Source organism: Rattus norvegicus, chromosome 7 (assembly GCF_036323735.1).
Source record: "Rattus norvegicus strain BN/NHsdMcwi chromosome 7, GRCr8, whole genome shotgun sequence".
Lineage (NCBI taxonomy): Eukaryota > Metazoa > Chordata > Mammalia > Rodentia > Muridae > Rattus > Rattus norvegicus.
The window spans coordinates 73,273,188-73,300,457 of NC_086025.1; the positions used below are offsets into that span (position 1 = coordinate 73,273,188).

At 39.9% G+C, this 27,270-nt stretch overlaps 1 long non-coding RNA gene across 13 annotated transcripts in view; it reads left to right on the forward strand.

Moving 5' to 3' along the window:
• LOC103692893 (uncharacterized) overlaps window positions 1–26,875 on the forward strand; it is a 66,578-nt gene extending 39,703 nt beyond the window's left edge. For all 13 annotated transcript variants that reach the window (XR_005487077.2, XR_010053363.1, XR_010053368.1 and 10 more), the window contains 2 exons: window positions 237–292; window positions 11,285–26,875. This is a non-coding gene — a long non-coding RNA (uncharacterized LOC103692893). The remainder of the gene's footprint in view (window positions 1–236; window positions 293–11,284) is intronic.
• The last annotated feature ends 395 nt before the right edge of the window (window positions 26,876–27,270 follow it).

Here is a 27,270-nt window from a genome sequence, read left to right on the forward strand (position 1 = left end):
TTCAAGTTCTGGAGAGTAGCCAAGAGCAATGGCAGTAGCCTATAAAGTTTGTAGGGATATCGATGAGACCCCTCTGAGCATATCTCAAAAGATTTAACCATACCTAGTACTTTTTCTTTTTCTTTTTTTTTTTTTTTTTTTTTTTTTTTTTTTTTTTTTTTGCTACACTGCCGTCTGGTGTGTAGTACCTTGGGGCTCCAGCTGTGGTTTCACATCCTCCGCTTCTTCCCTCTCAGGGTGTCCAGAAGCCTCTCCACACTGGGCTGGAAGAATGAAGAGGAGTCCAGAACGGGTGAGGTTTTATAGGATCCCGGTCCAGCTGGGAGTGGTTGTGAGTGTCGGGGGAGGGGAAGAGAGAAGACCTCCAAGGATCTTAGTGTTACAGATCTTTTAGGTGAAGGCCTTCTCTGACTATCTTCAATGAAACACCTCTCTGAGATGATCTTAGCTTGTGCACATACATTTATTCAGGGTACATTGGAATGCGTAACCTTAATTTTGGGATAAACTAAGGGTATATATTGACTTTGAAGAGTGGGAAGAAGTTTTCAGGGTAAATGAAAATCCTTGGCTGAAGTTTAAGGTTCTCCTAATGCCTCCTTTGCATGGAGAGGCATTCCAGGATTCCAGGTACTGGCTGAGCAAGTTCTTATGGGAGTGGGATAGGAGAAAGGGGAAAAAAGGAAGTTGAATCTCACCAAGGCTACATGACAATCTGCAGGTAGAGTGTGTGTGTGTGTGTGTGTGTGTGTGTGTGTGTGTGTGTGTGTGTGTGTGTGTGTGTTTGGGGTTTCCCAGACAAGTTCAGAAAAAGAGAAACCCTGCTGTAAAGGGAGTCCTCCATTTTGCACTGAGATCAAGGTTTTCCAGTAATGTCAGACTTTAGCAGGGCCCATCATTTAAAAGTGTACAGGTCCATGATTCGCTGCTGAAGATGATACCCTGGACTCAAATAGGATGTAAAAGCAAAGCACATTTTATTCTGCAGAAGTCCAGCGTGCTGGGGTCTACCATCTACCAAGATGAAGGTGCTCCCATGGGCTTGCAGGCCTGATTTAAAGCACAGTAGGGGGATTCCGGGGAGGTGTAGGTGACCTTTATCTTAATCTGTTTGCTCTATCTCTATGGATATTCCTGAACCATCGCTGGGTGGGGGACTGGAAACTGTTGCTGAGGAAGTCTGGAAACTGCTCCTGAGCCATTGTCCTTGCCTCAGGTCAGGTGGCAGGGCAGCTTCTGATGGCAGGGCAGTTTCTGACTGGCTGCTGGGAGTCATGGGTTTTTTTCAGTAACTGACTTGACTGGACTTGAAAACAGAGATTTAGGCCTAGTCTCCTGAACTGCCAATTTGAAGCCTATCATGGAGTCATCCTGACTCAATAGATGAATTTACCTTTATTATAGGATAATTCCATTTAACACCCTTTGATATAGGTGTATGTGCATATATGTTAGGGAGCTTCTAAAGCAGCAATTTTCCATATGAGTTTTTTAAGTGTCTTTATAGTTAGTTATCACACTCTTTCCTTTACCCCATCTTCCCATCTTCTACATTCTTTAAACCTTCCTGTCCTATTACTTATCTTTCCTCTGTCCTATCACCTGCATCTACCCTCCATCCCCTCAAGTCCCCTCTGTAACCTCTCATGAATCTTCCATTTGTATGTGCACTCCAACTTAAACATGCATGTCCAAAGATTCCAAGCTAGTGTCCACAAATGAGAGAGGACCTGTGGAACAGCTTTCCTTGCACTAGATGACTTCACTTAGAATGGTTATTTACAATTCAATTCACTTACCTGTGAATTTTTGAAGTTCCTCACAGATAAATGGATTTTTGGATCATTTTATTAAAATCTACTCCTCTCTCTACAGTAATTTATCTTGATCACCAAATTATTCACAGAACTTAGAATTACCTAAACAAGGGCTTGAGAGATGGCTTCATGGACAAAGTTCCTGGTTAACAAACATAGATCCCAAGTTTGATATCCAGTAACTGCATACAAGCTGAGTGTGACAGAGCAGTCCTGTAACCAGAGTGTGCACCTAAAACCCCAGCGCATGAGGAGTAGAATCAGGGACTCTAGGGACTCCCTGGCCTGCCAGTACAGCTGAAAGCAGAGTCCCTGGTTCAGTGACACTTTGTCTCAGAAAAGATCTTAGTGACAGAAGACTATGTAATCCTCTGGCTTCCATGCACACACACACACACACACACACACACACACACACACACACATACACTTACACAGACAGACAGACAGACATACACACAGAGACAGAGACACAAAGAGACAGAGAGACAGACACAGAGAGAGAGAGAGGCACAGACTGAGACAGACACAGAGAGAGACAGACACAGAAAGAGACAGACAGACAGACACACACACACACAGACAGACAGACATACACACAGAGACAGAGACACAAAGAGACAGAGAGACACAGAGAGACAGACACAGACAGACAGACACACACACACACAGAGAGAGAGAGAGAGAGAGAGAGAGAGAGAGAGAGAGAGAGAGAGAGAGAGAGAGTCAAATAAGAATAGGTGAACAAGGAACAAGCATGAGACCCTCCCTATAGATAATTAGCTAACAAAGGAAGACATGCTGTCCAGCTGAGCCCAGATAGAAAGAGCTCAGGGTGAATCAGTTGCAGGAACCTGTTCCCATTTCTTACTGAGTCAGGGGTTGCATCTAACCCTGCTGCTGCCACCAGACTCTAACTTCTTAGGTTTCCAGAACTTGTATCTCTACTGGTTGACTTAAGGGAACGCCAGGCTCTCAGCAGCAGATCACATCCACTAAGGAATCAGATTACATTTTATTTAATGTATATAAGTGAGAAGAGAGGTTTGCAAATGCCACAATTCCAAAGTGCACATGAGGAGGAGGTCAGAGGACAACTTATAGGAATTGGTTTCTCCATCATATTTGTCCCAGGGATTGAAGTCAGGCTGCCAGACTTGGCAGGAAGTGCCTTTTCTGCTGAGCCACCTCTTCAGCCCCATAAATCCCACACACCCATCATTCATTCTAGTTTGTTCCTCGAGAGAACCTTACTTAATAGCCACCCTCATTCCTTCATCAGCCCCAAATAAATACTTCTGTGCTCTCTTATTCTCTCCTTTTATGACTTGGATTTTTAAAATTCCACGAGTAAATGAGAGTAAAAAAAATATTTTTAAAACTCTAAGATTGCTGTAGGTTTTTTTTTTTCTATTTGACCATATGGAATTTGCCCTTTTTGTTAATTTGCTTTCATAGGACAAGGAAAACAAATATTAAAAGATATTCTTTAGGGAAAAGCCTGTTCTTTATATAAGAGGACACCTGTTGTTATTAAAGAGAAGGTACTCAGTGTCATTTTTATACACATATAGAGATAAACTAGGCAAAGTTATCAAGGGGTTGTAGGAGGTTTTTCAGTAGAGTAGTTCTTAACTTTTTACTCCCTCTCTTGGTGCCACAAATCCTTGTTCTTTATCCTGAATTACTTGAGGCTAGCTACATAATATTTTAATATTTACTGGGATATGACCAAGAATGATTCTATCATAGGTAAGGATCTCTGAGCAGGAGGTTTAGAAGAAACTGATAAATTTATCACTCCTGGGGGAGGGGAATAAAGGAAGGAGGTGAGAGAAGGAGAGGGAGAGGGAGACAGAATGAGAATATGGCAGGTCTGTTGAAGCTGTGTGACATGAAAGGAAGGTGATTCTGTTTGCAAAATGGCTTCCCTAGACCTTTCAGGATTGCTGTTCCTGTCAAGCATCTGTTTCATTTAGATGCACAAGAGCAAATACTAAGTAACTGGGATGAACCAAGTGATGCTAAGTTAACAGAAGCAGTCATAGGAGACTAGTTTTCAAGCTTCTGTTCAATTTTGAACTCACTATGAGGCAGTGTCCTCATCACTCACATTCTAAAAGTCTTCATTGTAATATTCCCATCCCCTATCAACAACTGAGACCAGCATTCAAAAAGAGAAGAACAACTTCACAGCTGACAGTGAAGATGCTTTTTATGCCACTTGGCCCCACTTATGCCCTAGACTTCACCTCCCTCCTTTGAACAAGCAAGTCTGGGAGTCCAAATGTGGCAGATTGATGTACGACACAGCACAGTTAGTTCTATACTTTTGTCCACACCAAGACTTCTTCAGTGCAATTTTGCTGCCTTTGCTAGCCAAGAGTGGAATCCATTTCCACTGCTTAAATCTGAATCGCATTTGTGGCTTCGGGCAGTAGAACGGTGGAGGGGTGCCAGTGTGTCCATGTTGAATGTAGATCTCTACATGTCTTCAGCACTCCTGATAGCTCTCTTGGAGCCCTGCTCATGCCACAGCAAGAAAGAAAAAAGACTCAAGTCAGTCCTCTCAATAATGAAAACTCTGGATGCCAGTAACTTTCTAGCCAGCAGCTAGGCAATATGAAAAATATCATGGTGGCTGCCCATCTCCAGCTAGCCTTTGTCAACTGACTGGAGAATCCTAAAAACCAAATGCAGCAGGCAAACCCAGATCCAGGTCAGCAGAGACATAAGAATTCATGAGCAATAGCAAAGGTTTAGTTTTAAAAACCTCCTTTTCTAGGGGGTAGTTTTAGTATCAAGCATAAGTGTGGCAGTTGAAGGCAGATATAGCAACCTACGAGATCAATCTCATCACCGTCTTTAGAATATTGTTAACTCCTGGAACTGAATATGAGGACCTGCCAACAAACTAATCGCCCTGTAACTAGACAAACTTACTTTGGTCCTACATTGCTCTGGGCTTCCAAAGGTACTTAAGTGGTTTCTTTTGTACACATCTTAGCAAAACCAGTTGCCATAGACCTAGGAACTGAATTTGACATTTTCCACAGCAGGACCAGAATCTGTCCTGGTCATTGGAGTCAGAGTTGCAAATTGGAGCCAAGTTAATCTCCATGTACCATCTGCCCTCTCAGATTTCGATGTATCCTCTCCCTGTGAGTTGTCTGCTGTAAAAATTTCCCATATAACCCAAGCATTTGACCTGGGCAAGACAATGGTTTGCTTATTGCCTTTGTCTTTATTCTGTAGACAGTATGCTATACAGACACTGCAGCCACGGAAGTCAATCTCTAGATCAGGCTTTACCCTTGACACTACACTGAGGTTCCTATCTATATGGCTCAACAGGATAACTTTTGGTTTTGTACAAGTCTTTCAATAAGTGTTTAATTAACTTTAGGAAAGATAGTTCAGGATATTGAACAAGTCCTTGGAAACTATGAAACTATACATTGCGTCTACAAATAGCCTACTTCAGAATATTTCTATAGTTCCATGAGCTGACATTCTTATAATTGTATGTATGAAAGTCAACACTTTATACATGCTTCTTCAGGAAAAATACTTAGAAAATTTCTATATTAGTGCACAAAGGAGTCATGAACAAGTCTAATCTAAGTGGCCTGGTCTGAGTAGAACTCACCAGAAGCACATCATTCGGATCTATGTTTCTTTCTTCACGAGATACCAAGTCACATTAGATGATTGCACATGTCTTTCATCACTATGAACTTAATCTGTGTTGGATGATACAGTGTGCTGATAGCTTCTTACGTAACAAATTACCATGAATGTGTACAGGCATGATTGGCTAGAGGAGCAGATCAAACCACCATATGCTTTCATAGCTTTGTTGCACAGACATTTCTTCCCCTTGCTTTATTGAGAACTCAGTTCCATAAAGTAATGATGGAATATTGAAGAGAAGCATTTGCTAGGAAACTTGATGCAGTGTATGGCATACTCTACCCCTAAAGATATGTAATGTGTACCAGAAGATTATGCAGCGAGGTGACAGAGCAGAGTTATAGAGACTGAAATTTAAATATAGCAAGATAAAGAATCTAGCTGCATCCATTTTCAGACACGGACTGTAGCGGATGATGGGCCAGGAATGCTGGCAGATCCTTTGATATGTCATTTCTCACATTCATCCCCATGGAAGAGATGGCTTTCTATTCCGTCCGGAGAGGATGGACTGACATCCAAAAACTTCCTTTCTCTTGGACGGGGCTTGAGCAGCCACTGCCAATGTTTGCCACTACGAGTCTCCTTTTGTATGCTTTTCTTGCCGACTGACTCTCTATTAGCTGGTATTTCCTTCTCCAGATATGTTTGTTTATTCAAATATGGCAGTCCGGCCATGTTGACTTGGGAGTAATATTTTTCTCTGTTGGGGGAATTTGTACATCTCTGCTCTGCTTTATTTGAAATTTAATATCATTCTTGATTTCTCAGTGGGGGATCTTATTTACTTTGCCGAATAGCTGGGAAGAGAAAACCTCCCAGAATTCCCAGGTAGTAATATGAAATATGATGATACTTTCGTTTTTATAGTTGGCCTGACTTGTACATAAAATGCATGAAGAAATTTGAGTATATTTCAAAATTATGTTTCAGTTTCATAAAGTATTGTGAGATAGTGTTAGAATAACATTCTTTGAAATTCTTCTTTCCAAGTTATGACAATAATTTTTAAAATTAATAATCATATTTCCCTCCTTACTTATTTATATTTTGGAGCCTGATTATGTTTTTTAGAAGAATGTGAACTATATATTATAGCTCCAGATCAGTGGGGTTTTATAATCACCACATTGTATTGTTGAAAATAAATGTGATCTATCTTTAATCTCACCTTTTTTGCCTATCTTTCCTTCTTCTTCAGTTCTACTTCTTGGTAAAAATCCCCAATGGAATACACATAGTTACATAGCCTTGTTTTAAAATATGATTTTATTTTAACATACAGCATTTTATAGTTGTATACTTAACAAAAATATTTGAGTATTTTTTTAAAGAAAATATCACACCTTGCCTAAGCATTTGTTTTAAATATTTAGAATCCAGTATGTTCCACATCTTCCTTAAATCTAAATTATCCTTTATCGCGATTTCTGTCCCACTTGGTATTGACTTCCCATCAGCACTGTAAAATCTCACTTTGGCAGCAGTCATCAGCCTTCCTGACTTTATCCAGATGATGGCTTGCTATTTTTGTACGAGAACATTGCCATTTTTGCCAGAAGTCTTCTGTCTTGCAGGAACTGGCTATGAGTGCTGATTTCTTGGGCTTCAAATAGGGCAACAGCTGTCCCTGCTAGACCAGGGTGTAAGGATAAGTTTGCCAAAGAGATATTTATTATTCTAGAAACAGAGAATTTATGATAATCAGCTAGGCCATCCAGGTAATCTAACGTGGTTTTTAAAAATCTCTTAACATAGCCCTCTTCTCCCCCCCCCCCAAAAAAAAATCAAAGCTAGATGTTATTTGATTTTATGAAGGTTTTACTAGGTCTCAAGAGTTTTCTCTTTTTTTGAAATTTTATTTTTTTAGATATATTTCTTTGTTTACATTTCAAATGTTATTCCCTTTCCCCGGTTTCCTGTCCATAAGACCCCCTCCCCCATACAGGTGTTCCCCCACATCCACCCCCTTACCACTGCCCCTGAGTTTTCTTATTTGAATTCTAGTTAATGCCATGAATAGTAGCTATGATATACAGGGAAATTTGCTCTGAATTTTGAAAGGGAAACCAGTGAGTTGGCCCTTCCTCTGTTCCTCTGCATATTTATATATTCCAATCCCTCCTCCTTCCTCTTCTTCCTCTTTCTCCTCTTTTTCTTCTTCTTTCAGAATTTGGTTTTAATAATGGATAGAATGAAGGCATTCTAGGTCATGTTCAAGGTCTTAGAATACTAAAATTGGTTGTGGTCTCAATTAGAATGGACAAGATGACTGATACATGTGGCCGCTAACACTGGTGAGGATGAGGAGGGGAGCCTTTGTCCGCTGATGAGAGGAGGAAAAGCTTACATATGAAAACTTGAAAATCAATGTGGCAATTCATCAGAGAGTGGGAATCTATCTTCCTCAAGATTCAGCTGTTTCACTCTTGGCATATATCTAAAGGATGCTTCATCCTACCACAGATACACTTGCTCGACCATGTTTATTACTGCTCTATCCATAATAGTCAGGAATTGGAAACAAGTTAGATGTCCCTGAACAGATAAATGGGTAAAGAAAATGTGGTAATTTACATAATGGAATAGTACATAGGTGCTAAAAATGAAATCATGAAAATGGTAAGAAAATGGATAGAACTAGAAAACAATCACCCTGAGTGAGGTAACCCGGATCTAGAAAGACAAATATGGCATGTATTTGATTGTGTGTGAATATTAGCTGTGAAGTCAATGATAACCAAGCTAAAATCTATAGAACCACAGGTTTATGTATAAATTAAGGGACTAGGTTAGATAAATAGATCTCCTTGGGAAAGAGATATAGAACGGGTAGTTATGGATGAATGGGAGGGTCTGGAACTAGAGGATCGAAAGAGGAGGGGGAATGGAGAATGAAGGAGAGGATGCAGGGGGAGACAGCTAAGATTGAAGGTTATTTGAGGGATAGTATGGAAACCTCATAGAATAGAAGCATCCTAAAAATATATCCATGTAAGAAAACTTTCAAAATAAAATTGCCAAATAATGGGAGACGTTCCCAACTGGACCTTTCTTGTCATCAAATGAAGCTTCTAGAAGCAAGATTGGGTTATATCTGAGTTTTGGCCAAAGGGGTTCTGTGGGACCCCTCCAAAAATGACCCAGGCTGTTGTCAATGTTATTGGTGGCTCTCCATAAACTGACAGCAAGACTCTATTGCAGAAGACAACACCTACACAATTCATGGGACATAGAGAAGTCAAACTGCTGCCTATATAGAGCCTTCACCTCTACATCCTGGTGTCATTGGTACAGGAAAGTGCTCTACATGCTGCCAATGGAGAAAGGTACCAAGCAAGCAATAAGGCAAGGCATGCTGGCGCAACAGTGGCACAGCACTGTGGAAGTAACCAGCCACTGTTTGACTTGAGTTAAGGCTCACTCCATGAGGTGTAGCCCATACCAATGAGACTAGATAGGCCAGGGACCTAGGTTAAACCAAATACTACTCTGCTACTACTACTTCTACTGCTATTACTAAAGGGATGTAGCAATAAAACGATTCCTAACTACATTTGACTATATTCATAGATCAGTGTCATGCTAAGCCATCTTCTGAAAAGCTTCCTCTTGTAGCAGATGGGAACAAATGCAGAGACCGACAGCCAGAGAATTTGTAGAGAATGACATACCTTGGAAGAGTCAGCAGTTAAAGGGATGTCTTCATGCCTGCCCATCAGAGCTCAGGGAACTCTGCAGAAGTGGAAAGATCATAAGGGACAGAGAGGATAGAAAGTGCCAAAGAATCAAGGCCTTCTAGACACAACAAGTCTGACACACATATAAACTGGCAGAAACTGTGGCAGCAAGCACAGGGTCTGTGTGGGTCTGCACCAGATGGTATCCTAGAGCCGTAGGAAATAAATACATGCCCCCATCCCTAACCCAATTTATAGCCACTTGCAAATGAAAAATTGGTTTTCTCCTAAGGAGTCACAGTGTGGAAATAACTACTCTTAAGCGCAGGCTACAAGCCCAACAGTAGATGGCAAAAGAAAGTGAACTCAACAGCAGCTTTGCAGGTGATTGGTCTCCTAGTGCTAAGTCAGGGCATTTTTCTTCTATCTTATAGGTCCTTTGCAATATCTATTATGATTCCAGTTTTGAGGTTTTGTTGAACCCCTCTGTGTGAATGTGCCTGTCTCTGCATCTATGTGTGTTTCTTATGCTTTAACTTTGCCCCCTTTTGTTGATGTTATATTCTACTTTGTGTGTCTTTTGACTTATCTTATTTCATTTTATTAATTTTATTATTATTATTATTATTATTATCATTATTGTTACTTAGACACCCTTTATTTTCTAATGACAAAAAAAGTGTGAAGCCAGATGAAAGGGGATGTGGTTAGGAACTGGAGTTAGAAGGGGAGGTGAAACCGTAATCAGAATATATTGTATGAAATTGAAATATTTTCAATAAAATAAAATAAAATGACCCATGATCATGGAGCTTCTATCTCAGAAAAGAGCAATATTTTTGAAGCAGTCTTTATTTTGTCTATAAACATTTCAGAAAAAAAATTGTTAATCCAGTAAATCCTCAGATCTTATACATAGAGAGTTGTAATTGACTAGGATAAAACATACAATATCATTAGGGGAGTTTCCTGTTATATTTTAAACTGATGCTTACTCAACTTTTTGTTTGGATAATAATTCTAAGCTCAGCTGAGAGCTTGGAACTCAAGGAAATCTTTGTCTTCTCCGTCTGTCATCTTTCTGACTGTCTCTGTCTCTGTCTTTTTGTCTCTCTCTGTCTCTGACTCCTCTGAATGCCTCTGTCTCTTTTGTCTCATTGTCTGTCCCTCTGTCTCTGTCTCCTCTGTCTCTGCTCCTTCACCCCCACAGATCATCATTCTACTGCCTGTTCTATAACTTAGAGATGCACTTACCTGTGTTTGAAGATAGGTCCTCAGGGACCTTGTAATCAGCTCTTATTACATTATATAATTTATTTAGATCATCATTGGAGAATTTACTTAGCAATTCACAATGCATTTGTGAATTTCATATGGAAACTCAAATTAAATGTCTCTCACAAATTAAGTCTTTCACAAAGGAATTGATCACACATATCCTTTTGGAGTCAGCAAATATCTTTAAAAGTCTTCTTTGTCTTGTTTCACAAGGTCCAGTGGGTTTCTGTGTAAAATGTTGCCTTTGCAAGCCACTTTTATACCCCCCATGTTAAAACAGCAAGGTCATAGTCTCCCTGTAGTACTTACAATCATTCTTTTTAGTTATGTGGATTTTATTTTAGTGTACAAAAGCATAAATCATTTATTTGTTCTGTATAAGAGAGAAAAAGAGGGAGTGTGGAGTTAAAATAAATTCTTTTTTAAAAGCCTATGAGATGTAGTTTTCCATTAGATTGTGTATGATTCTTGCTTACTCAAGCTAAAGGGGTGTGGAAAATAGTAATCACCCCATAGTAAAGCTATGTGAGGGCCTTTGGAAGAGTTAAAGTGGGGTATTATTTATAGAAAAAAAGGTAATATTTCCTGTTTTTTCTAGCCTCAATTTGTCTTGTTGTTTTAACACATTGCATGTTATAATGTAATCTATGAGATAGAAACAATACCAGGAGTCCTAATTAAATTAAAAGTAATTACCAGTTGTACAGATAGGCTTTCAATTGAGCAGCGGGAAGTTGATATTTTGTCATCCCCAGTTTATCTCCACGCGGCGAGCATTGTGCTTTGTACCCATTATTAATGGCATTTTCTCAACAGTCATGAAGAGTGTGGGAAACAAGCAACAAGAAAGAACAAAGGGAAGAGAGGGATCGCAGGAGGCTCGGAGTGGGACAGAGACCTAGGGGCAGCCTTGGCCACCGTGCTTCACCCAGGAGAAAGGAGATTCTCCACACACGGAGGGACCTCTTTCTGTCCTTCATTCACCTGTGAAAATAATGTTTGTCCAGCCCACATTCATAACATATCCTAATTTTTTCTAGCCACAGACAGAATTTTTAAAAGAGACTCTCGCATAGTCTGCTTTTAGTTTGGTTTGGGAAGTGACAGATTTTCCGTTTTCACGAGGGAAAAAAAAACAGTTCCAGCTTCCACAGGAATTTCATCTGAGAAAGAGGCGGATGGCAACACAGAAAGCTTCCCACTGTCGCATTTCTTATTCTCTTCAGTGAGCATCTCTGAACAATTGGAAGCAGTGCCATTTTCCCACCAGGAGACACAGTGCAGGCTTTTTAAGAGCATTTACAGGGTGATGTCCGTTTGATTGACCGTTATCTCGCTGGCATGCTGCTGCTACAAATATGAGCAATTATTGAGAAAGCAGTCAAATTAAATTTTCATAACTATGAAACGGCATTTTACCTTAGGGGCACAGCTTCCCGCCTATTTCTACAATCTATTTTCTATGCTTTATATTAAATCTAAACAAATGAATGTTTACCAATATTAATATTTTAACATCATATGCCAGTCTGTGCCCTTTCTCCCAACAACTTTTTGTCTTCCTGGGGAAACTTCTAGTATTGAGCTAAACTTTTCTGATGCAGCACCAGTGATGTTGGATAGGCTTTTCTTAATAGCTCCCGTCCTCAGCACAGAAGTAAAACTTTGAATGTTGCTTTGGAAAAAGTTTAAAATTTTTAGGTCAACCTTACCAAGGTTTTATATCCAGTCCCTGCCAAAGAGATACCCAATGAGAAGTTGACCCTGTTTTAGATGACACTGAAGCTTGCATCCTTCCCCTCATCCATAGCCAACATTGCTAGGCGATCATGCTGGTGTTTGCTGAGAACAGGTACTGGATCTCAGCAGCCGTTTGAAATGAGTTGAGTTGACACACAAGGTACACACATTTGACTGTCTCCGACACAAATACCTGATCTCTGTGCTGCTGCTCTAGGCCCGGGATCCTGCTGTCTCCCTTTACCTGAAGCCACATTTATAAGCCTAGCTCACTGATTAGTAATCTTACTTGAATTGAATCACCAGACCTTGCTATTCCAGTTTTGCTCCTTCAGGCACAGCTCAAACCCACCCCACTTCATGTAGCATTGCCCTGGACCACACCAGTCTTTCTTCTTTGATATCGTGACCTTGCCACCACAGTGACCATTTGTTTTGGCTATTTTGGGGGGACAGGAGCAGATTTGCCCATTGTCTTGGTCTCCCTTCTGGCTATTGTCACCCATCTCTATCAAGAGTCCCAAGGTGAGCAGTGTATTACATACTTCCTTATCCATCTCCTGTAGCTTCTATTTGACTTCTTTGTAATCTTCCTTTAAAAAAAAAAGAATCAATTTGTTTTATGAGCTAATATTATCTAGTGTCTGAACTACCAGAAAGCCTTTCTTTTCTCTTCCCTCTAAAAACAGCATAGGCAGCTAGATTATACCTCATGGAAGGCCTCTGTAGATGTTCCTGAAAAGTTCTATTTGCAGAGCGTTTTTGAGGGCTCTGCTTATGGTTTATTTTGGGTTATGATCTGTAGTCTGCTTAATCCATGCTGAACCTTGGCAGCAACTGGTCTCATCAGGTATCAAGCGGAAAGGTTCCTGACTGACAGTGAAGTCAGCTTTATTACGGCCAGGAAGCCATCTCCAGAACCTCCCCTCACTGGCTGCCGCGTCCTTCCTTACCTTTTCAATACTCGCAGAATGCCTGTGTCACTTAGTGTGTGTGGAGATTGCTGGTCTAAAAGTGATCGTTTAATTTGTATAAATACTCACGTGACATTAAACGCCCTGGTTTTTCAGGAATGCATTATTATTAGTGCCTAAAACCGAAAATCCCCGTTGATGTAACGGAGACTACCTTCTCTTTTGCAGAGGTTAAGAAACTTCTTGCTCTGATTTTGAGGTCTCTTCTGGTCTAATATTGGACAGATTGCAATTAAGATATTATTTCCCGGGGCTGGGGATTTAGCTCAGTGGTAGAGCGCTTACCTAGGAAGCGCAAGGCCCTGGGTTCGGTCCCCAGCTCCGAAAAAAAGAACCAAAAAAAAAAAAAAAAGATATTATTTCCCAGTTCTTCTTTGCTGAATGGAGGAAGAGAAAACCTAGTCAGGTAACCACCGTGGACAGGAGGAGAGGTAGGGATCCTCAGAGTCCACTGCAGGGCTGCTGGGTGGAAAGGGCTATTTGCAGCCTGGCTCACTGAGTTTATCCACCATCCAAAGCACTCACAGGATGCCCCTGAGGTTGAGGACGTGCTCACAGCCACGGCTTTGACCTGACTGCAGTAACTCTGTTCGGCATGAGTATTGTAATCATGGTCTGACTGCATCCTTTGGTCTGTGTCAAGGGGTCAAGGAAAAAGGGAGGGAGAAGGAAACACTCGAGTCTTTGTTGCCTTGAATAAATTCTAAACAATTATTTTGGGGAATAGAGCATGAGGGGAAGTTAGAGGAAGATTATTTATTAATCTCAAGGATAATTGTGAATTTATACCTGAACTATTTTTAAAAGTTGAAAAATGCGAGTATGTTAACTTTTAGAGCTGATTTTATCGTGTATTAGAGAATCCTGCGCAATAAATTGAGCGATATTTTATTTTCTTAATTATTAATTGCTTCTTCGTCTCCTCCATCCTGAGATCTTTGTGTGTGTGTGTGTGTGTGTGTGTGTGTGTGTGTGTGTGATTTTTCTTCCTTAGCATTTTCTGCCTTGAAAAACTCATGTCAAAGCTATGTTCAAATCGAATGCCACCGTCCTCCCCAGGAAAGGAACTTTTGAAATTGCTACTAATCTTCCGAATCATACACGTTTATTCAAACTGAAATGGCGTTGGTAAAGGAGAAGAAAGAAAATTGAAAGAAACGTCGGAAACGATTCCTGCCTTCTCCCTAGTACAATTCGGGCAGTTTGTGAGTAGGATATCTGTGTTTCTCCAGGGAACAAATCCTACAGTTTCAGGCAATAAAAGACATTTTTGAATCCTGGCCAATGGCTGCCTACCTTTCTTGGACACATAGAACACGGGGCTAGGCAAATAATCAACAGCGTTTTTATCTCTCCCCGTGCTGAGCACTACACTGGGTGCTTTTGGAGAAGGGTTGCCAGAAGGTGTGTCCATCGTATATTGATGCAGCTGCTTTCTCTATTCTTGTTCCGGAACTATTCTCAGAGGTCTTCTTTCTCAGGAGAGCCGCTGGACAAGCTGCCTCTTCCTTCAGCAATGTGATGCCAAGTGTTGGTTTCTGAAGCTGGCCCCCTGATGCATGCCTTTGTTTCCTGAAAAGAGGCCCCAGCTTCTACTACCTAGGAAGTAACAAAATAGACCAGCTTTGTTGAACCACCAATAGGTGTTTGGGATTTTTCTAATGTAGCAAATAACGTTTTGAAAACAACGCCTCTGAACACTCCACTTAGCGTCATTGTCTTGACCAGAACTTTCTGATTTAGACAGACCATGAAACTTTGAAGCTGAGACAACTTATTCATCTCAAAATTTCTCTGAGATTTGTTTTAGCTTCCTGCTTGGTTTAAATGTTCATTTATTCATTCGAAGTCTGGTACCTGATGCTTCTGATTTGGCAGATTATGTGCTTGTTGCTAGGAACAGAGGTAACGAAGATGACAAGAAGGTTATGCTGTGGAATTAAACGTCGTATGGGGATTCTGCATCGATGGGCCTTTTTACTCTGACTATCAATCACGCTCATACGAGATTATTTCTGTCATTATGAATTTAGGAAAGCAGGCTTTAGTGGCATGCCTGGAATTTTAGCACTTTGGGAAGTCAAAGGAAGATGATTGTAAGCCTGAAGCCAGTCTGGATGATAAAGACAGACCTTGTCTCAGAAAACAGACAGAAGGAGCCATGCTAACAATAAAAACGAATTTATGTATTTCTGAAGAAGGGTGCGATAGCTCTTGCAGCTCAGGGGATTGAGAGGGCTAGTGTTGTTGTTGTTGTTTGTTTGTTTTTAAACATAATTTAAACATGAGGCAGATATTGTAAAAAATCAAATGAGATGAGAGTTTGAAGCTGGGAAGACCAATTATAAAAAAAAGTAGGGGGTATTTTCATGGAAAGGATTTGGGAAAGCGTAAAAGAAAAAGCTGGAATTGAAACTAAGCCTACATTAGAAAAGTTCAGAGAAAGAGGCTGTACCTGGCGAGACAGCCTTCACAAACTAAACAAAGCACCCAACATTAGAGGGCAGAAAATCAGAAAAATGGCATAAAGATCTAAATCTACATGTGCGGTTGAAGGTCATGTGGCTTTAAGTAGTGAATTCTTCATGAAGTACCTTTAGAAGATCAATTGGCAGATCGTCACAAGGGAGTGGCACTGATGACAATACTTGTCTAGTAAGAAAGACTGGATCATCCAGAAGCCACAATACTGGTTACCATACAAAACAGGAAAGATTCTAACTAGGATAGAGGAGGGGTAGCTGGCAAAAGACTGGAAAGCGAATTAAAGCCAGGCCAGTACAACATCCAGCCTGATCAGATGCTGCTAACAGGGGTCCTTAACTATGAGTGAACTAAGGGGTGTGTTTACAGAGCCATTTTCCTTTCTTCCTTTCTTTCTTCCTTCCTTCCCTCTTCCGTCCTTCCTTCCTTCCTCCCTCCCTTCCTGCCTCCCTCTCCTCTTTCTTTCCTTCCTTCCTTCCTTCCTTCCTACCTTTCTTTCTTTTTTGGATAACATTTTTATTCAGAATTAAGTAGGTGATGACAGCTAAATTTTTTATTATTAATTAATTTATTTACATCCCAAATGTTGAGTCTCCTTCCTGGTCACCCCTCTCAGAGGTGTTCTCCCCTTGCCCCTCCCCTTTGATTCTAAGAGGATGCTCCCCATTTATCCCCCTACCCTGGGGCATCACATCTCTACAGAGTGATGCGCATTCTTTCCCACTGATGCCAGACAAGGCAGCCCAAAGGACCATTTTCTAGTGCATGTGTCCTGTGACTGAGTCACAGATTGGATATTGCAGTCATTTTACTTTTGATGCTTTGCAAAGGAAAAAAAGCTAGTAACTGGTCAAGGCAACGTCATAATGATAACGAACTGAAGACAATCTGGAAACAGAAGTATGAACCAATAACTAAGGTCGGTTCACACCGCCAATGACAGAATTAAGAACTGACCCCAAATGAGAAAGAAGATATATATTCATGACTTTGTCGGAAAGAAAAGGGTTGCTTCATTGCTGCAGAAATGCAGGAAAGGAATATTTTTACCTTAGTGGTAAAAAGAAAGACTAACATTTAGTGTGCACGTAGTATATGCCAGGGCCTGCACTGAAGAGTCTAATGTGCACAGGAAGAATTCTCATCTTATAGCTCCTTCTAGAGATGAACATGATCCAATGTTAGCACAGTCCTCCTTTGTTGCTAAATAATATATAGTCAGTATATAGGGTCAGTATATAGGGTCAGTATATAGGTACCATACAATATAGAACAGCATATTTATTCTCATCTTGTGGGTTTCAACCCAATTGTGGGGAGTCTAACAACCATTTTATTGAGGAGTTGCACATCAGAAATCCTACATATCAGATATTTATGTTATGATTCATAACAATAACAAAATTATAGTTATGAAGTAGCAACAAAATATTTTATGCTGGGGGTCACCATTTTATGGTTGGGGTCATGACAACATGAGGAGCTGTATTAAAGGATTGCAGCATTTGAAGGGTGAGGATCACTAATATAGATGGAAAAGGTTGAAGGTTGGTATCTGTGTTAGTTATCTGTCCTGTTTTTGTTTGACTACTAACCATACAGCAATCCTCATGCTAAAACAGGAAATGAAATGGAATATACAGCAATTGCTAGCTGGCTACTTGGCTCCTCTGAGCCCTTAGCTTCAAGGATTTTTCAAAATATATTATTTTTTTTTTCTGCACCATAGCTCAGAGTTGCTAAATCCAGAAATTGAAACATTCTGAGAGGCAAATCATTTCAGGGTGAATCAAAGCCCTTGGAACATTGCCCTAGGATTTTAAAGATAGTGTTTGATGGTGAAAAATGTTCCAATTTTATAGGAAATCCCAATTATGCAAGGCTGCCCCATTCACTTCCTCCCAGCATGCAGGGTGTTCAATATGCTGTCTTCATCTGACTTTCACTGTGAGCAGAAGGCCATGAGTGAAGGTGAAGGCAGAGGTCATTTGACGCCTAGTAGTTGTGGTAGCATAGCCTCTGTTTGTAGCTGAGAAAGCCTGAGGCTGGTGGCTGATTCTCACCCCACCTGAGTCCTAGAATCAGGTGCTTCCTTCACTCTGCTCTCACTAGCTGCTCTTCTGGCTGCCATTTTAGAACAGGCAGCTCGGAGCTGGATGTGGTGTGTCTGAGCAGGAGGCTCTCCAGATCAAATCCTCTTGTTGACTGCAGCCGTGCCTTGCTTCTATGTGCTCTGCAGTACCCGCGGTGGATCCAGACAGTTGAAAAAGAGAACCAACATGATTCGTCTTCACAGAGGGAGCTCTGTCACAAAGTCAGACTCTTAACATGAAGCTATAAATTCTGCAAGCTGGGAACCAGTCAGGTGAAGCTCAAATACCTCAATTTTTCTACCTGTAGAATGAGGATAAAGAAACCTACAGGAGTACAAAGTCATCTGCGAAATTAAGAGAAGCAAAAACACAGAGCATGTCGGAGCTGATGAACGAATGGGGCCACGGGCGTTGGATCACAGCAATGAAAGTGAAATACAAGAAAGGTGAAGGGAAGTTGGTGGGGGGGCTGTGGCAAAGGGCCTACAGCTGGAATGCTTGCGGATTCCGGAGATGCTCTTCCTGCCTTTGTAATAAGTGAATGCTGACCTTCAGTCCACAGTGATTTTACCTCTTATAAGCTAAAGGGCAAGGCAAAGCGAAGCTATGCGAACCCAAAACACGCTCTCAATCCCCTTCTCTTCCAAGTTCAACTTATTTTTCAGAGGCCTAAGTTATCATTTTCCATGGTGCCTCCACCCCTGATCCTTTCTAAGCATGGCCTCCTTTTGTATTAGGGCAGTATATTACAAACTGTGTGCTAATATACTCTGCCTCTTTGGGATGTAGCTTCCCGGCAAAATCAAGATTACCTCTAGTATGAGAAACATGAGTTACCCTTCTTATCTAAGCACTGTAGGACCTTGGGTGGCTAGCACAGAGAACAGCTAAACTAATTACCACAATGAGATGGAAAGAGTAATAGTTTTTTTTTTCTCTCTAACCAAACAAACCCTACTCAAGATGGGGATGCATTTCTTTGCTTAATAGATATTACATTTTATCTCAGCTACTGAAGAGATGTTTGTTTATTTCTGTCTGTTGATTTTCTACACTCTGACCTTGCTTTTCTTCTTCATTTGTACAGAGGAATAGACTTTTAACTAAGAACACTTTGCAATTATCTTATTTAATTTTCACATTTAAATTGTGAAGAGTTGCTAAACTCTGAGAATGCAGTGACAGTAATCACACCAGGTACCCTGACCTTAGGGTGGCTGATTCTAGATCACTGGGTCTCCTTTTCCCCTCCCACTGAAGGATGACAACTTTCTTGTTTGCAATTTACGTGGGCATTCTGTCTGCCTTGGTACCATTCCTCACTCAAATCTTCCAAGGAATTTATAGTTCTGAGGCATAAGGTCTGCCCAAACAAGGATTTCCAGTTGACCTGAAATAATGTCAGCTGGAGTTTTGCAGAGGAATTTAAAATAAGTATATATGTATACTAAAATTCTCCTGCTTGGTAAGGAGTTAGCCGTCCCACTATTCTTGACAGTTTTTTATCCCAGTGGAACCAAACATTGTGTCAGAAAAAAAAAACAGTGTAAATACTGTGAGGTAGATCAGGATATATGTTTTGGTGGGACTGGAAGTCAAACACTTACAAGAGGATTGGGAATCAAATAAGTGGTTTACCTCTTCACATTTGCCAGTCATTTCCTTGCCTTTCTTCCCTGTCCTGTATTAGCAATCTGTTCTTATAAAATCTTTCAAAACTTAATAATTTAAAGCATCAATCATCTGTTACTTCTCACAATTCCTGACAGTTAAGAATCTGAGAGGTCTAGCCAGTTCCGTGATGGAGTCTGGCAGTCAAGAGGGCGATTTGAGGCTTTGGCTCTTCACCATGTGTGGAATTCTTGGTAGTGCTCCTTGCCACGTGGTTCTGCTTAAATGGAGTGATGAGGACAGGTGTGTGTGTGTGTGTGTGTGTGTGTGTGTGTGTGTGTGTGTGTGAGAGAGAGAGAGTAGTAGTAGTAGTAGTAGTAGAAATGATGGAGAAGTCACTTAAAGAATGGGTGCTACACTGTTCTAACCCATGTTCTCCGAAGAGACAACTCATGTCGCCTGGATGTTCTGTTGGTCATGGAGCAACACAGGTGCAACGTGCAAGGACAATGATGTAAGAACTTAAAAGGAAGACCCTTGGAGGTCTCTTAGAGACTGGCTTCCTCTATTCCTTCCCTTGAAAAGTCCTTGATTTTAATACCCTCCCATTTTAATCAGGGATTGTTGGATAGTGATTGTTAGAAATTTTACTCCACTTTTGTTTGTTATAAATAAACACAATTAACACTGAAGGGAGTGCTTCAAATGTTCTCCTTAGGCACCAAACTATTTTGTAGCTTTAAAATTCTAAACAGAAGATGGTGGTGTTGGTATACATGGCCTTGCAATGAAATTTGGAAGTAAAGATATCATGGAACTTGGGTTCTTATCTTGAAAGATAGGTGATTTATATCTCCATCAAACTGGCTTCTAAAACCATATGTAATTCCTCAAAAAACATTTAGGCCATAAGTAGGCAATATCAAACTTTCTGTATTACCTGTTAATTTCAAATGAACTATGTGAGGTCCCCACTACCACCCCATGAATGCCTTTTTTTGGTCCAAATCAAGACTAAAAGAGCAGGAGGAGATATGAGAATGACTCTGATGTAGATGGTGTGTGCCGACACTTGCAGGAAGGATGCTACCTTTTACTAGATTTGGCTTCTCCACAGAATGTGAACTCTTAGTTCCCATTATGCATGTCGGTAAATTAGAGAAGCAATGACTTCTACCAGCCATTTCCACGGCTGATCTTTAGTTGGTAAAAGTGAGATGCTTTCTCCCCCAATAGAACAAGGTGAGTTTTTGGTGAAGTCACATGAGAGGACAGAAAAAACCTCAGAACTGATTGGATCCTGCTCTTCTTAACTCCAGTACTTTGGTGAACATGATTATTTGAGTAAACTATTGCTGGGAACAAGGATCTGATGAGACTTTGAAGTGGACATGCTAACTGTATCTTTCCTGTCACCGTATCTCTTCTTCCATAGAGTTCATCACAGGTCCGCTCACAACAGCACTCTATTGTCTATCAACATTGAAGACAAAGGGTGTTTTTCAAGTCATAAAGCATTTAAATGTCTCAAATAAAAAACTTTGCCAAGCAATGAGATTTGTTGCTATGCATGTGTGGACGCATTCCTGTGTCCATATTTCACCCACCGATCACATGTACCCAATGGTACATAGGAATAGTCTTTAGTGGTTGGATTGAAAGATCTCTGGGGTTAAATATAGTGTTGCTCCTCAGGGCTGTGTGGGTGGGGGTCTTGGGCTTGAGTTCGCATCTGGGAGAAATGAAGGTTGATGTGACAAGAAAGCAGCCACAGGGATAACAATTCCTCTTACATCCTTCCGGTCAATGTGAGGCAACTTTAACCTTAAAACACTCTATGTTAAAGAAGACAGCAAATTGAAATACAATGAATTTGAACAATTTATTTAGGATTATGAAGCTGATAATTGGTAGTTTTGAGACTAGCTCCTATGTGATGCAGGAGTCCGTAGTAGTTGGTAATTCTGACATGCTAGGATAAGATCTGCATAAGAGAATGAGTTATCAGAGGAGAATCCTGTGGATATTCAAACAAATGTTGATTCCCTTCTCTTCTCTTATTTTAAGAATTTAACCATCAGATGAAAGGGACAATATCTCAACATATGTTTAAAATGATGACCTCTGCCATTTCACAGAAAGATTCCATATTTTTTTTTGAAACAAACTGCAGATGTTCATAGGATTGACAAAAGAACAAATTGGACACCCCTTGCGTTTGTTCTGAAGCTTGAAAACCTTTGTGGAAAAAATGCACATTATGGGGAGTTTCCCCCTTTCTTAAGTGGTCCTTATTCTAATCATAATGTGTAGAAGGAAATTTAAATGTAAAAAGGTAAAAATTAAAAGAACTATAAATAACAACAAATGGCTCCCTTGTAAATACAAAGCCATATTCACTCCCTGAACTGTTATGTCTACAAACTATTCGAACAACAGTTAATAAGCGCATTCCCACTGAAAGCAAATGCTAACTGATGTCTCATCTGACTGCACCCTTTGTTCGGCGTGTTCAGAAACGGAGAGCCTGGAGATAGGGATTTCTGCGCTCTTTGCATTCAGATGAGTCCATGTGCCCACCAAAGAAAAGGAAAAGTTTTCAAGTTCCCCAAATACTCCTTTGCTAATATTCATCTCTGTCAAAAAATAATAGCATGCTTTGCTTGGATTAGCTGAGCATCCATCTACTTTCCCTCATGTTTCCCATTCCCTGTACTTTCCTACTGAGATAACGGACACTATGGGTCTCGGGCTATTGGAACTTGGACTTTTCTGTTATCAGCTTTGTGTTTAGGAGATCGTGGGCTGAACCAGGGACAGCAGAGTAGCACTGTGACTGTTGCAAGGACCAGGGAGTTATTGGCCTGGGTTCTACCCTATCCTCTATATTTATAACTGTAAAGAGGCAATGCTATTGGACTAAATATCTGGGCTTAAGGGTAGACTGCACAGTGTTTGGCACATAGCTACAGCACATAGTTAGCCGTTATAGATACTAAATTGTATATTCTGTCTCCCTTTCTTCCCCTCCATTTTCTGAACAAATATCGCCAGGCCAGATCATTCTGTTTTATATGAAAATAAATATTGTTCTCAGTGATTTGGCACAGGGATACTCTGTGAAGCGATTAAAGGCAGCACAGAGGATACCCTAAAATGTGTAATTGTTTGAGTTTTGGTAACTTTACATATCATTATTGAATTTGTCTCTGTCATCTAGTTTTCTTGAATCTTATTTACTTTATATATAAAAGAGAGGCAAATATAATAACACTTTGTAGGTTATGAAAATGTCAACCAAATTCTGGCCAATAGAAAGCTCGACACAGAGTCTAAGGAGGGAAACTTATGGCATATGCCCCTGACTGAGTTTACAGGGATAGGGAAAAGCAGCCATATTTGGGTGTCGAAGACATTGGAACTTTACAAAATCATTATGAAAAAAAAATATTCATTTCTTCAAGTCTAGATGGTAGGAAGTCTATGCAACCAGCATATGCAACTGTGTCTCATAATAACCACAACTTACTGACTGTTGTTGTAAAAATATAAAAATAAAAAAGTATGGTTGTCTTTTATCCCATTAGGTCCACTCCGTTATCCGTTAGGTGCCCATGGTATCTGCTAGGAATCACATCCCAGCCACGCACTTTCCTACACTCAAACCCTCACATAAAAGAACACACAACACAATAATCTTTGACCCAATTGGTAAGATATAATTGCCCACTTAAACATACAAAGCCCGGTACCATCCATCCCTTAGGAACATTGATAACAACCTGTAAATACACAGAGCAGAATCTTAACATCACCTGCCTCTCTCCATCTCCTGTCTCCTCCTTTCTCTCCTAGTCTCCTCCTCCTCCTTCAAACTTCTCTTCCGCCCATCCTTCCTTCTCCTCCAATGACAGGCTTCCTTCTATCCTGTACCTGCCCCTCACCTGTACTTTACAAATTCAATGGGGTGGTGGTTTTGGTAAAGTCATCTGACTTCTGAGTACTTGACTAGGCAGCTGAACTTGGGGCAGTGGAATTAGCATCAAAATACAGATAACTTCAGGGCAAACCACAACAACTGACTACTTAATGTATTTATGGAGACTAGTGTAAAATCTCCCAGCCAAAGGTGTACATTATCCAAATGAATCCTTCTAGTTGCCCATTGTGCTTTGAATGAGGCCATCAAGGTCACTGAAGACCTTGCCCGAGACCATCAGTTGAAGGCAGAACAAGAATTCAAAGCCTTAGCACTGTCCTGCTGCTTCACCAGAGAAGCTAAAAGTGCAGCTGGGTGCAGTAGGCCAGGACAGTTCAGACCCAAGACCTTTCTACCTGGGAAGTTTACACCAATACTTCAAAACATGCTGCTTCTAAATACTTTCATTTTTCCCATGCAAAAGGTTTTTAAAAACCTTGAGTTCATGATGCCCTTTCATGTCTTTTATTTTAGCCATTGTTTTGCTAAGAATCCTGCAGAATTACATTCCTGAGCATCTCTTCCGTTTTTATATTCCTGGTAATTACACCATGTACAAAAGATCTCCATGTATGTTTACAAAACAAACCCTTACTATACTTTGGTAATTACGAAGTCTGCCACTAAATTACTGTTTCATGTGTTTGTGTTTCAATTATTAACTGTGGCAGCATATAACTAAGCTGAAAACATGTCATTTCTATGATAATAAGTGAACGCAATTAGCACCATATCTATTCCTCACGCAAAATATATTCATTTGCATCCTGTCTCCTTGTATTATTTAACTGCATTTAGGCCAAGCGATGTCATTCTATGTTACCTTGTTTTTTCCCCAATCTAGAGAACTCTGTCTTATTGTATAAGTGTTTTTATGTTGTCTAAATCAACAGAAGTGGGCGGAGTGGTAAGCCTAGTCAAACACTTCACTCACTGTTATTTTCTGATTCTCCTCTCTGAGCCCCTACTTAAGATGTGTGGGGATTACTTTCAAACTCATGAGATGTGTGTTTAATATATCTTTGCAAATAAATTATATGGTTTTTAATCACCAAGTCTAGTTTCCTAAGCAGTAAGCAAAGTCACTTTATTACTTTAAAGCCACATGCTAAGGGGAATGTGGCACCATAACTGCCCACACTTCATCTACTTTATATTAACTACAACTCTTTGGGTGCTATATAATGGAAATGCAGCATTCTGTATAATAGTATGAAGTAAAATAGTATAAAGAAGCATGAATTAATGTTGGTAACTTAGAGACCGAGAAAATCTTAAAACCAAGAATGTAGCTGAACCAAGGAATAAACTGAATTCAGCAACCAGAATTCAGCCAAGTTGGCACATTTGGGTTGAGGGTCTGTCTAATTCCTTTCTTCCTCTGATCTCTGATTTATTCTGCTTTGATTTGCCATTCATAGACAGATACAGGGTGATGTCACCTTATTCTTGAATGGTAGCTCTTTCTGAAATTTTACAGACTGACCACGTGGTTTGTAAGTCTGAGAATACACTACTAGAAATAAGACTGCTCATCAGAAATCCAAGCCACCCCTCACACTCTTGCACAATTGAACATACTCAAATCAACAGTATATGTGAAAGAAAAAATGTTTCTAAAAATTGCCCGTTTAATATTGGTTAGCTTTTCATATTGTGTAAAAAATCAAACGTACTATGATGGGACAGATAAAGACAATAGTTCCAATGACTTTGGTAAAATAACACTAGCCACCATGGCATTGTTAGCCTTGAGCAAGGCACTGTGGGAGAAGCCTTAAAGTATAACCAAAATTAAACTGCACAATACTATAGATGGAAAATGTTATCCTCATACAACAATAACATTATGCCAGCATTATTGTGTGATGAAAGGAAGGCTTAGGAAGGGCAAAAGCCATCTCTAACTTGCTCATCCATGAAGAACTAGATATATCCAGGGGATTCAGAGGCTACAAAGCACATGCCTCTAACCTCTGAAGTTTACATTTACAGCCTGATGTGATTGATGGCTTAGCAGGTGGATGCTCTTACCTGGATGAACTGAATCAAATCCCCAGAAGCCATATAATAGTAGAATGCTGTCCTCTGACTACCAAACAACCACACGCATATGAACATGCATACACACGCACACACACACAGACTGAGAGTAATAGATACAAATAAAAAGTTTGGAAGACATAGTTTATAATTGCATTTGGTTGTCATAGTTTGCCCTATGTCCAGGAATTGTCGGAGTCAATTCCTGAGAACTAAGCATTCAGAAACTTCTGGGTTGTGATAGATTAAGATCAACTGACAGGTAAAACAATTATGCAAATTACAGGAGAGTTATAAATGCAGCTGCAGTTGTCTCAGGTAGGTCTGAGGCACTGGTGGCTTAGCAAGGGTCTCCTTTGGATTTTATCTTCTTTGCCATGTTTCCTTTCTGATGTCAACTTTTACACTTTGTGTATGATTGGTATCAGTTTAGAAGCAAGATAATACTGCTGTTCACTTTACTTTTCCTGGTACAGTCTCCCTGTGAGGCTGAGTTCCTGTCTTAATTGGGAATATGAGTGAATGTCACCCTATGCTACTCTTCACTCTGTAAAACCCCACTGTTAGGGTTTCTGGACTCTTTTAAATAATGTAACTTATTTAATATTTAAATAATATTTAGCACAAAGTATTACAGGAGTAATTGTTTAACCATTAATAGATAAGTTGTTTCTAAGTTCATACCATATAAAACACAGCACAACAGTCCTCCTGCCTTTCAATGTAAACATTTCTATGTGTGGGTATATAACTTAAGTGGTAAGCATGTAGATCAATCCTTAGATAGATAGATACATATGATATGATAGAATAATACAGAGATCATGCATTTTATCCTTCTTAGGTAAGTCAAAATGCTCTCCAAACAACCTTATTAAAATAAATATAGCTCCATTGTCAATGCAAGGTGTTAGAACAATAGCTTGATTTTTAATATTAGTTTTTTAAAAGCTAGTAGGATAACCATTTGGTTGTTCATCAAATATGTCTGACTATATATCTTCGGGTTTGATGGGTAATATTATTAGTTTTGGCCACAGCACAATTTTCTGAAGAGGGGTTTAGAAAGCTCTTTCCCTTTGTGTTATTGATTGGTAATATTTGTGGGATAGTCTCTTTAAGTAGCTGGGATTTTGGTCAGTCTTCATTTGACTTGTAAGAGTATCCTAAAGATGTCAATGATGAAGGAATAAGAGTTACTGTAATACTATGTTAGTAAGGTTCAAAGGTTGTATACGATACATCCTAGCTTGTCTTGACAAATACTGCTCATGCTTACTCTAGGTTACCACCTATACTTCTTCATCCGCAGTTTTGTATATAGTCCTAGTCCAGTTGTGTTCTTAGGTCAGCCTGTTGGTTAGGAAGGGGTTTACATTTCTAAAAGAACTAATACTTTCCATTTCTTAATGTGTCCTTTTTGTAGTAATTTTGTTTATATCTTTTATTATTTATATACCTGCTATTTTATGCAATGAAATTTATCACTATAATCTTTTCTTTTACCTTTCTGTTTTTAATGTGTTAAGAAATTCTGTCATGATTCTTTAAGAGTATTATCTAATACTTTCTTTTGTTTTAAAATTAATTTCCCATTCAGATCTTTGTGTACCTTTGAACTTTGTCCTTTAAAAACTATTTTTTTATATTACAAATATTGTCAATGCTTGGACCTGCATCTTATTCCACCTAAGCTCCTTGCACCTGCAGAGGACTCCTGCATGCTGGCTGTCTCTGCAACAGTCTCTAAACTTTTCTCTACCTGGGTGTAATTTGTGACATAAGTGAATTGCTGGGTCCTGAACTAGTACAGGATCTGTTAGGTAGCAGCTTTATCCACATTGGAGGTAAATTCTAAAGGTGTATGATGTAAAGGAA